The following is a 14783-nucleotide window of genomic DNA, read 5'->3' as shown; positions in this document are numbered from 1 at the left end:
TGGTTTGGGCTCTCGGCACCACCGCAGCCTACTAACACAATGGCTGAACACGTCCATTGATGATTTCCCGGGAAAAGATGGTTTCCTGCGAAGACGGTCAGCACTGAGAAGCAGTGTCAGCGCCAGCTCATGATGGTTGGCCCTCAGGGCCTGGCTTAGGATGGTCAACATGCCCTCATTGTCTTATCGAGGACAAATTCTCCCCACACAAACTCAGTGTTTGCAATCCTTCTTTATAACCAATGTGAGAACAGTGAAGCATTGGGCAATGAACTCTCCAACTCAGTTAGGAGTGAACAGTGAAATACACACCATATTTGAACCATTTCATGATTCATCCCGAAATATATATGAAACTATAATTGTAAGCTCACTGATGGCAGGGACTGGGTTTGTTTCAGGCACAATCATACACCCAGCATCTAAGGCAATGCCTTTCCAGGGAGGTAGTTATGAAATGTGCATTAACTGAAAGAACAATATAGAAATATCTAAGTTAGTGGGTCCTGCATATTCAAATTGGTGACCTGAGAAATTCACCTTCGTGAGCCATGTAACTCCAAGCAATTCTCCCATCCTTGGTGCCAAATGGGGACTTCAGATTCTGTCCTCATCAAGGGATGCGTCATAAACTGAGGCTGCCAATGGGGATGAGGCATTTAAGACTATGCTCACTGAGCTTATAATGGGTTTTATTTTTGGTGGTGGGGGGGAAACTTTCAGAGGGAGGCAGGATTTGAAGGAGGAGTAGAGAAAGAGAAACACTGATTAGAAAAAGGCTTGAGGGGCCTCGTCCTCACTTCACTTAGGGGTAGGGGTGAAGAAAGAGATTCAGCCCTTCCTTGAAAATTTTGCCTCACTTCCTTGCTCCCACCTCATTCTTTGTGACTCCAGAACGTCCCCTTTTCTAAAAATCTGTTCTCCAATGCCCAGGAACCACCTGATGGGAGGCTAGTTTTTGGTCTTGACACTTAATGTGCCACCACAACCTCAAGTTTCTCAACAAGCAGCTCCCTCCAAGCACACTCAGATTTCAACTCACATAGAAATGTTCCAAGTCCAGCATTATGGTTAGATAGTGTGGAGACATCATGGTTCTACTCACCTCTACCCCACCCCCAATGAAAGAAGAAATACAATAATAATTCTAAATTGTGGTTACCAATATTGTGTCTCACAAAAAATAAATATATCTAATTTCTTTTTTAAATGTGATCTGTAAACTTTGCTTCATTTTTCCCGAATTTACCATTGTGTAAAAAACGTGGTTCATCTTTGCCCAAATTACCCCTCATTGCTAGGGATAAGCCATGTGTTTATAACACGTGCATAGGTGATTTTAAGGTAATGTGGGTGCTTGCAGTTTCTCACGGTGCCCATGGTCTTTCTTACACAGGTAACATTGCAAATGCCCTTTCCTCTACCAGAAAGCCCTTTTTGCCCTAGATAATTCCTGGTCGTCCTTTAGACCTCACCTTCTAGACCCTTGCTTTTCAAAGTGTAGTCCATGCGCCAGCAACACCAGCATCACCTGGGAATAGGTTAGAAACACAGAATCTCAGGCCTCACCCCATCCTCCTGAATCAGAGTCTCTATTTTAAATAAATCTCTGGGTGCTTCACGTGCATGTCAGAGTCTGAGAAGTACAGTCCTGGAGGCTGTCTTCCTGGTAATAGTAGCAACTCACCTGTGGCTTCCATCTACTTGTACATACCTCTTATTATATTATAGTGACTTTAGGAAACCCTCTCCTATTCTAAGAGTGGTCTTTTTTCAAATTGCCTGCAAGTAATTAGTTGTACTAATTGTAACTCATAACTGGAGTGTGGAATCAATTTAGTGGGTCATAACTAGATTTTTTTCATGAAATAAAATAGGTTAATCCACTCTAGAATAGAATGGAAAATGTCACTCAGGTAAGTATTGTTTCATAAAACCTTTGAAACAGTACTTTTCTATGTGTGTGTGTATGTATACTGGATTATTTATATATATTTACTGTGGGTCATGGTTATAAAAGCTTGAACTGCACTCCTCTAGAGCCTAAGCTCCTTGAATTCAAGGTCTGTTTGATCCATTCGTTGTATATATAACACCTAACTCAGGGGTGGTACAGAGTAGATGCCCCCAAAAGGTAGAATGTTACGTGGGATGCAACTTGACTTGGAATGTCATCGACTATTAGTAAAAAAAGTAACCAATGAGAGGATGACAGAAGGCAGAGGAATAGAAAAGGTCTGGCATAGCCCAGGATGCAGGAGAGCAGGAAGGAAGTTGCCAACAGATATGAGTCCCTTTTTTGAGACAAGCCTGAGTCCAGAACTTGCATGCAATTCTTGGTAACCAAGTCATGTGGCTTTTAAGGGAGCCCAGGCTTCATCTGACCATGGAAGTATCCCTGAATATGCATATAAGGCATGACAGACCACAGCCATTGGCCTGAGCAATGCTAGCCGGAAGTAGAAGTTTGAAAAGAGAGAGGAAAATGAAAAACTGTGTGTGGAAGATTCAGATATGGCCCCAGGCAGAATCTTACATTGTAAGACGGCAAAACCAAGATAAATGAAGGGTGAATCAGATATCCATGCATTCATTCCATAGTTACCTACTAAATGCAGACATTATTCTGGATACTGGAGATACACAAGTGAACAAACTGGACAAAATGTCACTGTTCTCATGAGCTGGCATTCTAGCGAAGGAGGAAGAAGTAAATAAATAAAAACCACCTATTTGTATTTATCTTTATATTGTGTTGTATTATACTATCCAAAATTCTGCATTTTATTTATATGTTACATAATGTCATGATTGCTGGTGGTAATACTGGAAGAACTGATGGAAAATGAGAGACAGTAGCCCATAGACCTCCTCTCTAAGCCCCCTCACCTGTGAGCTAGAGGGGATCAGGATAAGGTGAGAGCTACCCTAAGAGTGTAAGGTCAAAGATTGATTTAGACTTTTTATGTGATTTAATTTATTTAAAAGTTTCACTTTTTTTGGTTTAAATCTAATAATCTGAGGTTAAAGAAGGTAGTATAAAAAGCCTTAGAATGGTCAAGTCAAGCGGTGTTGACCCTCTGTTCTGGACAGCCCTGGAACATCAGCACCTGGAAAGCGGCTGGTTAAGAAGATAAGCCAACAGAACCCTGGCTGCCTCACCACTCTTCTCATTCAACTGGCACATGGCCACTTAACATCTACTGTATTTATGGGGGTGCATGGAAAGCTGTGTTTGGCACAATTGTCTTGATTCTGAATAACTTTGACGACACTCTACAATACTCTCAGCTTTCCTATAGAGAACCTGAGATTTAGCAATATTAGCTGATTTATCAAGATGCCATGTTGAAGAAAAGTTGGGGTTATAATTATGAATTATGCTTGGTTTTCCAGATCTTGGTCAATGACAAAATAACAGACTTTTGAGAACGTCTTACTATGGATAGAAGTTTTCCAGGTTATGTTTCCCTTAGTAGAGAGAAGAGCATGAGCCAGTCCAGGGATCACCTGCCCTATTTGACTTCGGCACTGCCATTCCTTGTCTGGCAATGGAACCTACACATACCTCACCAGACACTTTTTATCAAGAGATAACCAATGGAGACTTAACTCCTGGGAAATGTCATTGTTCACATATATCCTACCTTAATCATACCCTCTGCTCCTCTGCTCTCAACCTTGGTCTATTAAAATAGGGTGGGTATTATTATTTTGTTTGATTGCTTCTCAAAGTGTTTTCAAACCTTTGAAAGCAAACTGTCCATTCAAGTGTACCTCTTTGAACTCCTTCTTTACCCTGGTCCAGACACCAAGATGACTTTTATTATCTTTTTACTCTGCCAGCTCCAGGAAGGATTTTCTCTTCTTTGTACCTAAAGCTGTCCAGATGCACCTTTCTAACAGGTTTTCTTAGGCTCAACCCCATTTCTCATAAACAGAAAACCAACCGCACCCACATTTCAGAGTACCAGCCATTGGTGGTCTCCTCTAGTCAAGAGAAGGTCCTCATGGTACACATCCATTGACTTTACCCCTGCTGTTTTCCTCTCCCTCTTATAGCAGTTTTTCCTAATTTCTGTGGGTTCTTTGTTCACTGATCTGTTTGTCTTTTTTACCAACTTGAATTGAGATGATCTATTTCCTAAAGGGTCTGATTCTTGTGTTTGCTCTCCTTTTTTCCCCTCCATCTAAGCATTTTAAATTCATATGAACAGATGGAACTGTTTTTTAAACACAGTTGCAGAGTTTTTCCTCACAGACACATATCCACACATTCTGGTAAACTAGCTGGGTGACCTGCTTAACCAGTCAAAAGGATTTGACAGCCATTTTCCAACCCATCCAGAGCTAAGATGGTTACAGTATGGGCTGTCTCGTGGGTACATAGTTTTCTTTCTTTTTCTAACAGAGCATCCTGGCTGAAGCCATTCTGCTGGCTTCTCTGATGCCAGCCCACAGGAAAGTTTCTCCCAACCACTCACTATAAACTCTATGTGACCACACTGGGGATGGCTACTGACTATTTCACAGCCACTTAGGCTAAACTTCTCTTTAATTCTTGTCTCCAAATATTGTCTTCAGTCCTTCTGGAGTTGGAACTAGAAATATCACACATCCCCAGTGCAGCAACAACATCTGTGTTTACTTTGTAATACATTTTGATAAGCACCCGAATGCTTTAGGTGAAACTGAAGGGCATTTGTGTGAGGTAGCAGATTGTGGGGAAGTTTTATGTTTCAGCATACGCTGGGGAAAAGAAAAGAAAATGGCTTTCTTTCCTGGAAGAGTAGAAAAGAGAAAGAGAGAGAGAGAGAGAAGAGAAAATAAAGACTAAGATGGAGAGCAAGCCACAGAAAGACAGCCTGAGGGAATCCCAACAGCATAGACTTCCCTGGAAAAAAATGCCACCTTTTCATCCTCCACAAAATAGCCCAGACTCCAGTAAAACTGTGCTGATGATGTTGGAAACGATTCTTGTTTTGTGATTGGGAACGAACTGCCCTTTTTCGTAGGAGGCTGAACCCAAGAAGTGTAAATGTAGAAAGTCTCTGCTTTTCTGAGTGGAGCAAGCTCCCTAAAAAGAGTGTGAAGAGAATAGGAACAGCTGAAAATTCCAGCCCACAGCTTCAAGTTTTCCAAAGCCTGTTTGCTTTGGCCCGCCTCTGCCATTCCTTTCTCTTTTTTCAGAAGTGTGAAATGGTTTGGTTGCTGGTATTTGTTCTGTGGTCTCTGCTAACTCTCCCATCTGTATAAACTCAGCTCTGCCAACCAAGCAGTTTAGCAGCACTTTCTCTTCAGCTGGCTCGAAGGTCCTATTAAGTGGTACTTTGAAAGCTTGCAAATGTGTGATGCCGGCCCTGGGATTGAGGGTGTGAGGCTTAACTGTGCTGCCCTCCCTGGGGCCAGCCCTTCCTCTAGGACTAGTAGCTAAATAGAATGAGAACAAAATGAATCTAAGTCTGGCTCTGACTGTGCCTCCCCAGAAGCAGGGAAGTGGTCGGGGTGCCGATGATGTATTCACAAACGAGAGCCACTGAAGATGGGACGTTGTACCTAGAGGTGTCTTCCTTCCTCTAATGATAATATTTGTTTGAGGATGAAGAGAGCTGTTGGAGAATCTATATTTCCATTTCTTCCCACATTCCTTCTATATTTAATTGTATCTGGGTCAACCAGCTACTATCCTTCCAAAAGCAAAAGGTTAGCAGCGTACCAATATTTTTATCCCTGTTCCCAGTATAACGACTTAGCCTATTTCATTAACTGTTCTTCACTAGCTGCTGTTCCATAGCAAAAACATTGTCAAATATGACAATTTGCCCTGGGATCAGAAACAAAAAAATGTGTAGAATGGATGGCTTTTGCCAAGCTCAACAAGTACCACTGTGAAGTGTAAACAGCTATTAATGAAAAGAGTAGCCACAGTTAAATAACCCATGAGGTAGAGAACACATGTGCCAAGAGAAGAGCTACGTGTTGGTGTGTCTGCTCTAAGGCTGAAGCCAGCCCAGTGGACTCTTCAGTGGAGAGAGGCTAAAATGGAAAAGTCAGACCAGGGTAAATAACCACTATAAAGAAATGATTTGAATTAGTGCCCCTCCAAAAGATCTCAACTACATCACCATTAAAGCCCAGGAAACTTCACTGTGTTCCCCAAGCTAGAGATGGCAAACTCTACCCCAGGGCTTCTTGAGGAATTAGTTCACATAAACTACTTTAGTGTAGATACTAAAACTTCAAGACCCTGCCTCTCCTTTATATCCCTCACCTAGATAATTTATTAATCTGCTCATAATGAGGCAATATTAGACTTCATAAAATGCATTCTAAAGTTTTTTTTTTCTTTTTTTTACATCTGTGCAATGGAGCAAATAATACATACTTCTTAGGATTGTTTTAAATAAAATTACCTTTATAGAATGCACAATGGGTTATTAGGGATAAAACAAGTCCTCAAAAAAATAGTAACTAAAACTAAAAAAATTAAAAAAGATGTTAGTCTACAGTGATCTCTGCCCAGTACAATACTGTAAGAAAGAAAAAATATATCTGCATTCCTAAAGCCACACTTATACTGTTATCAGTAATTCCAAAGAGGTGGACAGAAATTTTAAGCACAAGGGGCAGTATCTTTTTCATGGGAAAGCTCTCCCCACCCTAAAACTCTTGGGCAAACACACCAGGGGGTATTTAGACATGGGGGCTCATGTAGTGGAAATTGACCACAATGGAGTCAGGACAATGGAATTTATCAGGAAATATTCCCATAAGATCAAGAGAAGCTTTTAATGTATGCTCCAAAGCACACACGGTTACTTTTTCAAGGTGGGGCCGTCAGCATGAGGTAAGACCCTTCTAAAGTAAATTGGCTCATCTTCTTTTGATTCTTCCTGGATAATTGAACTCTGAGCTCCTAGAGGAAAGAGATTGTACATTTCCAGTATCCAGAGTAATTAATAGTGCATAGTGAATGCTTAATAAATCAGGGCAATGACCTGAGTTCAAATCTTGCCTCTGCTACTTCCTACCTATGGTATGTTAGCATTTCTGTTCCTTAATTTCCCCTTCTGTTAAATAGAGAGACTCCCTCATAGGGTGGTTATGAGAATTCAATGGGTCTGCATGTTGAGTGCTTACAGAAGTGCCTGGCATATAGTAAAGATCTGTAAATGATATCTGATATGATGATGATGACCTAATCTATTGGTTGCTTACTATTAGCCATTAACTCTTCTTTCTTGCTAACAGAACCACAGTTTGTCAAAACCAAACATGGAAATCCTGTTCCACTTTGCCTGAGATTGGTCTGGCATGTGTCCCAGTTCTTGCCAATTAAATATAAGGGGGTTTCTGCTGAAGTTATATTACCCTAGTTCAAGGCATTGAGAACACTCAAAGCTAGACTTTAATCTGTACAAGGACTGAATCTTTATTTTTTTACTGGTTTACTCTTACTTCCAGATATAGTCTTTCCAAATCCCAAACCAGACCATGATGGGAGGTTATTGGAGCTTCCTATCCTTGACAGCCCTGGACTCCAAATTGTGTTCCTACAGTTCCATGAGGCTATAAAAAGCTCAGCTGTTTATGAGCCTCTCGGTTACCTATTCAGGTAGTTCAGAGAGCTATACTTCTCTGAGTTTCTTTCTTCTCTGGAATTGCATGGCAGTTCTTCAGATTTTAAAAACACTCTAGCTGTCCTAGTTGTTCTCAAAGAGATGTTGACCAGCATGTTGTAATCCAGCAGAAGGAAAAGTCAACTTTTAATATTCTTGAGGACTATGTAAAGACATGTTGTAATATAATTTCTAGATTCAAAGATGTCTGATAATTGGGTAATATCAAGCTGAAAGCTGAACAGTAGTAGTTTCTGGGCAGGAAAGGCAAGAAAAGACAGTGAAAGAAAAGAAGAATGAAAAGCAAACAAGAGGATGAAATGTGAAAAGTCAAAGACCTCATGGTGCAGGTATTCTTATTTATCTCCAGTTTAGAATGAGGACTGGCATTGAAAGTAACTTGCTCAAAATGTTGGCATGCCATAGATACTGGAGTCAGTTTTGAACTCAAGACTTTCTGGCTCTAGCCTATATTTAGCTCCCTTCTCAACAAGCTGATCTGACTTTATACTTTCGACCTCCCACAGTCTTCTAATTCTTGAACACTGAGAACCAGTCTGAGCTCTTTGATCCAACTGAAAACTTTGGCTATTGGACTTGACCTTTTAATTTCTCTCTACTCCCCTTTGGCTATACAGAACTGCCTTGTTCCACCAAAAGTGATCAATCCATGCTAACTAATCTCAGCTCTCCTCCCTATACTCTCCTCTGGATTGTTCTCTCCCACAACAGGAATGAATATGAGGAATTCAAAGGATGATAAGAAGGCAGACTTAGAGATCACTGAGTGGAATGGACTGTCTATCACTTTCTCTCTCTCTCTTCCTCTCCCTTTCTCCCTCTCCCTTCTTTCCTCTTTCATGGGAAAGCTCTCCTGCCCTCTCCCTCCCTTTCTTTTTTCTTTTTCTTTCTTTCCTTAAAAAATACTGGCTCCACAAATGCTGGGTTCTACTGGCATTGTTAAGGACTGAACATACAAGGTGGACTAAATGCTGTAATTCCTATTGATCTGGACCACGGAGGTGCATGAACACAGACTTAGGCTGTGTTTCCAAGCTTATCACACTGGGGCAAAGGTACAGGTCCATAGAAGACCAATGAAGAAGAGAAAGGGTCTAAGTTATGGATAAGGCATTCTGTTGGTGCTGAAGCCAGCCTACAGTTCTCCGATTTCCTAGACATGTGTCCACACCATCAATGCAAACGAAGAGCTTTGGCAATTGCTCCATGACTCCTCATTATCTTTGAGCAATAAAGTCATTTTGGGCTGAATGGACCTAGTTTCTGAGACCCCATTCCACCAGAACCTTCCAGCTCTCCACTTCCCTTGGCCACAACCCAGACTGCATAGAGACATGACAGCTGAGCAGAAGTCCTGCCAATTAGAGGAATCTGCCCTTCAGCATGCCTGGCAGTGGAGAGCCAGAACATTTGACCCAAGAAAGAGATCCATCCACGTCTTTAAAAATGTATGTACTTTTTTTTTTTAATTCTGAAGATGAGTTAGAGCCAAACTGATCAGATGACTAAGTGAGGATTGCGTGTCTCCAAATGCCTGGATGGAACCCATTGAAACAGTATCTGCTCCTGGCCTCCCATCCTCCTAAGCCTCCTCAGTAGCTGTGTCCAGTCTGACTCTGAGGTTACCCTTGCAGGCAAATTATTTGTGCTTACAAGTAATTAGTCTGGTTGACTCTTAGGACCAAGGTGCTTCCATTTGTTTTGAAGAAGTTCTGTGCTTCAGTCATTTTTTCTTTCATTAGCTCACAATAAAGCCAAGTACAATATAATTACATCTTGGTGTAATAAATCTGATATGAAAGTGACTTCATCGCATTTGATACTATCTTTGATGTAAAACCCTCCATACTTTAAAATGAAACATGGATTCATCCCTTTAGTGCAGGCAATACCTCCATTGCTAAAAGGGAAATTTCAGGGGAAGGAGAATATAAATTTGTGGGAGAGTTCTTTCCTGGAAGAAGAACAGACTTCTGGGAATAAACCTGGGTGGGAAAGGAAGGTGGAGCATACAAAGCTTGTAAAGTAGAGAGGCTCTCTTCCTCAATCTTTGAGCTGAAATTCACTCCTCTATAACTTTTGTCCATTTGTGGTAGTTGTTCTGTCTGAAATAATGTCAAACAACTTTCTTTCCCCATAACAAGCTTTCAATTAATTGAATACAGAGCTCATGCCCTCTTATCCTTTTCTTGTGTCTCCTGTTCCTCAGGTTGAACATTTTCTGTCCTTTCAACTATTTCTGATATGGCATTTTGGCAGGAGGAAACAGGGGTGGAAAAAATTGTGTGAATAAGTACTCCATGTACGCTTCAGTAAATGGCAAATCTCTCTCTGACCTGTAAGCCAACATTCTGACACCAGATCAGAGTACACACTTGGAGTGGCATGTCAGCAGGCAGCATTCCAAGCCTCTGCCTGTGAGGGGAAGCAAGAATAAGTGGCCAAACATTTTTGCCCATATTAATTAAGAAATGTTTTGCCTTCATTGATTCTCATATGGAACTGACAATTTTTTTTTAGTCACTCTTTAGCATTATTCAAACCTTTATATTTTAAGCTCTTAATGAATCTTTCCTTAAGATGCATTTGGAACTATTTTAGTACTTAAAACATAACTCTGCAAATGTGCTTTAGAGCATCATGACCTTTTTATTTATTTTTATTTCCTGAAATAAAAATAAACAACTACTCTTAACAACTGTCTTTATTTTCTGAAACTGTGGAACCAGAACAAAACCAGACATCAAAATGGGCTCCAAATCAGGCACAAGTTAATATTTTTTAAATTGAATTTCTAGAATAAAGCTTAGAGTGTAAATCCTGGCATTTCCCAGCCCTTATTAGCTGATAATGGCACACCTCCACCTTTCTTCTCTGACTTTTTTAGCCTGAAAGAAACCAGAGGAGGATGAGGAACAAATGTATTACATTTCCCACTATTAGGCGGCATTAGGGGTTAAACTTGTAATTAATCATAGAACTGTATTCCTGTGTTCATTAAAGTTGAAATTAACACATCTTTTAATATTACTACTAGTTTTATCAACAACAGAAATAGCTATAATGCTCCTGATTGTGTATGAAAGTGATTTTAATATTTCACTGTTAATTATGATAGTGGCTCCTACTTGAAGATAGATTTTAAAATCATGTTGAGAGTGATCTTTTAAGTTTTCTAAGAAATGTAATAAAGAAGTGTTAACATTTTAAAGTGTCTTTTCAAATTGTATAGATGTTGTTAAACATAAGTATTTACATATTATTTATTGTTATTATTGGAATTATTTATAATTAATTAATGTGATGTCCCAGTGGAGTCTGAGAAGCTGGTGGTGACAGTGGCATAATTTTTTAACCTAAGTGAATCTCACACAAAAACTGACAGCAAAGCTACATAATAAAAACCTAAGCCTCTAACAATCATATATAACCAAACCAGATGACCAGGTATCCCCATTAAACACAAAATTGAACTGGATTGGTCAAAACACAGACAGCTACACAACCTAAGTAGTACCAACATCAGTGTGGGAAGAAGCAGAGGAAAGAAATAGAACATCTGATAAAGCAGAGAAGAGAAAAACCAAAATGGCCACCAGAGACTCACTGTAAAGTGCAGTGAACTATGGGTTTTGCCAACCCCAATAGTGAGTGAGTGTAAGAGGTATGAGGTAATGTCTGCAGGTAAGGTCTGAAGAATTCTGGGCACTGTAAACTCTCAAAACTAGCCAAGCTCCCCTTGAAGACAAATGAGCACAGTGATGAAGAGTTTCTGGGACAGAATCCTCATTGATCAGAGCAGGGACAATTGAGATGAAGAAAATGCAAGTTTCATATAAAAGTAGAGGAGATGAACAGGGCCAAGGGATAGATGTTAGAAATCAAGCTGACATATTTTATCCCAACAGAAATGGAGCTTGGTGAAGTTAGAAAAACTATAACGAACCATGACTTCCTCTAAAAGTTCAAGAAAAGTAATAATTTCACAAAAAATGGGCAAGATCTAAAAAAGCATAAGGACTAGCTCCCAATAGACAACAAATACACATAAAGGACATATGCACAGCAAAAGACAAATTATTCCTAAATAAGCTAAAAGATATTAAGAATATGACACATAAAGTGAAATAATTTACACGTGAGATTTAGTTGCGATGGATACAAAATCCTTGTCTCATTTTTTTTCCTGAGTGTCTTAAATATGTTAGTCCATATCTTTGTTTCTGGCATAAAACATTGAAGTTGAAAAGTGTGATGCCAGTCTAATATCATTTTTGCTATAAGTCTTTGTGTTTTTGCCTAGATGCCAAAAGGATTGTTTATTTTTCTTTCAAGTCCAGTAATTTTACTGGAATATTAGTGTTGGCTCTTCTGAGTCAGTTTTTCCAGATATGTGCTGTACCTTTTCAATATGTAGTTTTAATTTTGTATTGCACATTTTATTGTAAGATATACCATACGTTTTAATTTTTAGGAAAGATTTTCTTGTTTTTCCTCTTCAGGAACTGCTATTATACATTTGTTGAATATTCTTTGCCTATATTCAATATTTGTTATTTATTCTGTGATTGCCTTGATTTTATCATTGATATTTTTTTCCAAAAGATACGGTTAGGTGCTCTATTCCCTGAGTTCTGACCCGACTTTAGCATTTGCTGATTTTCCTGGGGTGCATAATCTCACCATGGCTGACTTCAAGCTATGAACATGATGTCCCTGAATGCAGACTTGGGAAGAAATGTTCAGGAGTATGTCATTATATTACATTATATAATATCTACACTGTAAAGAAACAGTAGACATAAATAACCTCAAGAGCACAGATAACGGTAAAATGTAGTAAAATAATTAGATAGTAATGAGTCTTGAGTATTACTTCTGTTTTTTTAAAATAACTTATTTAATTATAAGTTTATATAATTTAATTTTAAACAAAGTCTGTTTAAAAACTGGCTGGTGACATTCCTAAAATTTTGACAATAAGCCCTTTGAAAGTCAGTACGAGCTGGGTCCAACACATTGGTCACAGCTTATTTACTTTAGAATGCTAGTGAAAATGGTTTTTGTTTTGTTTTGTTTTGTTTTCTTGCAGTAAATATTACTGTGGAAACATCCAAAGCTGACTTTTTGTAACATGACAATTAAACCAACACACTTTGTCCACTTCATACTTTAAGCCCATAGAAATTCTGGATAAAGTGGTAAAAATTGAATAAACCAAAATAAGCCAAGAGAGATCGCCATGTGCAAGAGGGGGAAAATGAAATCAATGCCAGAGTAATAATCTGAACATGATTCAGTAACAACATTCAGGTATTAGAGGAGGCATAAATTCTAGGAGTTGGGTGCGGAGGATCTAATGCCCAACCAAAGACAATAGCATGTGGAGCAGCTATAATTCAAATCCCACCTCCTCCTCATGGATTATAAAAGCTCTGTCCATCAGCCCAAACCAAATTAGTCTTATGTCTAGCGCTTTGGATCAAGAAAAAGAAAAGTCATTGGCAAAAAAAGAAAAACTCCAAACTCACACCAGGGATAAATATGTGACCCAACTTTAAACTAGATGAATAGTGCATTAACAGTAGGTCCAGAAATTAACCTAAAAACTGCTTCACAGTCATTAAAATCCCTGAGCTTTCTACTGAGGACCCTCATTATAAGCAATCTTGAAATCATATGGTAGCAACAGCTTCACTAGGCAAGACATGCAGAACTTCCACAGAATAGTTCATCCCTTCTGAAGATGAGCTCAATGTCAAAAAGAATGAAGCAGTAAAGAAAAGATCCATGAGATCCAAAGGTCCTGATGACCCAACAAAAATAAAACTTAGCAACCCAAGAACTAATAAAATAATGTGTAAATATTTAAACACCAAATTTAATAAACATTAGGTATAATTTTTAAATAACAGAACCCTATGAAAAAGAACAAGTGAATTTTAAAGATAACCAACTAGAATTTCTGCATATAAAAAGTAAGTTGTTCATTAGATATTTTTAAAAAGTGAATAAATGGATTAAAGGGGAATCAGATGCAGCTGAAGAGAGAAGTGATACAATGGAAGGTGGAGAATAGAAATCATTTCAAAAACACATAGGACATTTACAAAAAGTATGTTACAACAAAACACCAAAAATAACCAGTACTATAAATTCACTTTCTGTGGTAAAAGTATAATTAAATGAGAAATATATGATAAAATAACAACTAAAACAATCCACATACATCTGTAAAAATGTTTTAAAGGTCTAAAAAAGAGTCAAAGAAGAAATAAAAAATGGAAATTGCAAAATATTTAAATTGAATGACAATGAAGGTAGCACAGATAAAATCTGTGCAAAGTAGCTGGAGTAGGGTTAGAGGCAAATGGAGAGCTTTGAACACAAATATTAGGAAGGAAGGAAGAGAGGGAGAAAGAAAGGAAAGAAAGAAGAAAGAGAGAAAGAAAGAAAGAAAGAAAGAAAGGAAGGAAGAAAGAAAGAAAGAAAGAGAAAGAAAGAAAGATAGAAAGGAAGAAAGGAAGGGAGAGAGAAAGAAAGGAAGGGAGAGAGAAAGGGAGAGAGAAAAAAGAAAGAGAGAAAGAAAGAAAGGAGAAAACTTAATGGGCTAAGCGTTCAATACAACCAATTAAGAAAAAAAAGTATATTAAAACTAAAGAAAATAGGAAGTTGGAAAGCAATGATCACAGGAGAAGTTAATGAAATAGAAAAACCAAACAAGATCAACAGAACTAAAGGCTAATTTTCTGAATGATCAATAAAATAGACAAAGATCTGTCAGGATTAATGAAGCATAAAAAAATGTTAAGGCACAAATGAACAGATTAAAAAAGAAAAAGAGACATAAATACAGGCATGGCAGAAATTTTAGAAGAACATAATGGACAATTTTATTCCAATAATCTTGTAAAGTTATGTGAAATGGACTTCTTTTTAAATATAATTAAAATAAATACAAATTTCAGTTGATTTTTTTAATAAATTTATTTATTTTTGGCTGTGTTGGGTCTTTGTTGCAGGCTTTCTTTAGTTGCGGTGAGTGGGGGCTACTCTTCTTTGCCGTGCGCAGGCTTCTCATTTTGGTGGCTTCTCTTGTTGCAAAGCACGGGCTCTAGGTGCACAGGCTTCAGTAGTTGTGGC

This window comes from Balaenoptera musculus, chromosome 15 (genome assembly GCF_009873245.2).
Source record: "Balaenoptera musculus isolate JJ_BM4_2016_0621 chromosome 15, mBalMus1.pri.v3, whole genome shotgun sequence".
Classification (NCBI taxonomy): domain Eukaryota; kingdom Metazoa; phylum Chordata; class Mammalia; order Artiodactyla; family Balaenopteridae; genus Balaenoptera; species Balaenoptera musculus.
Note: the sequence above shows the minus strand (reverse complement) of the source record.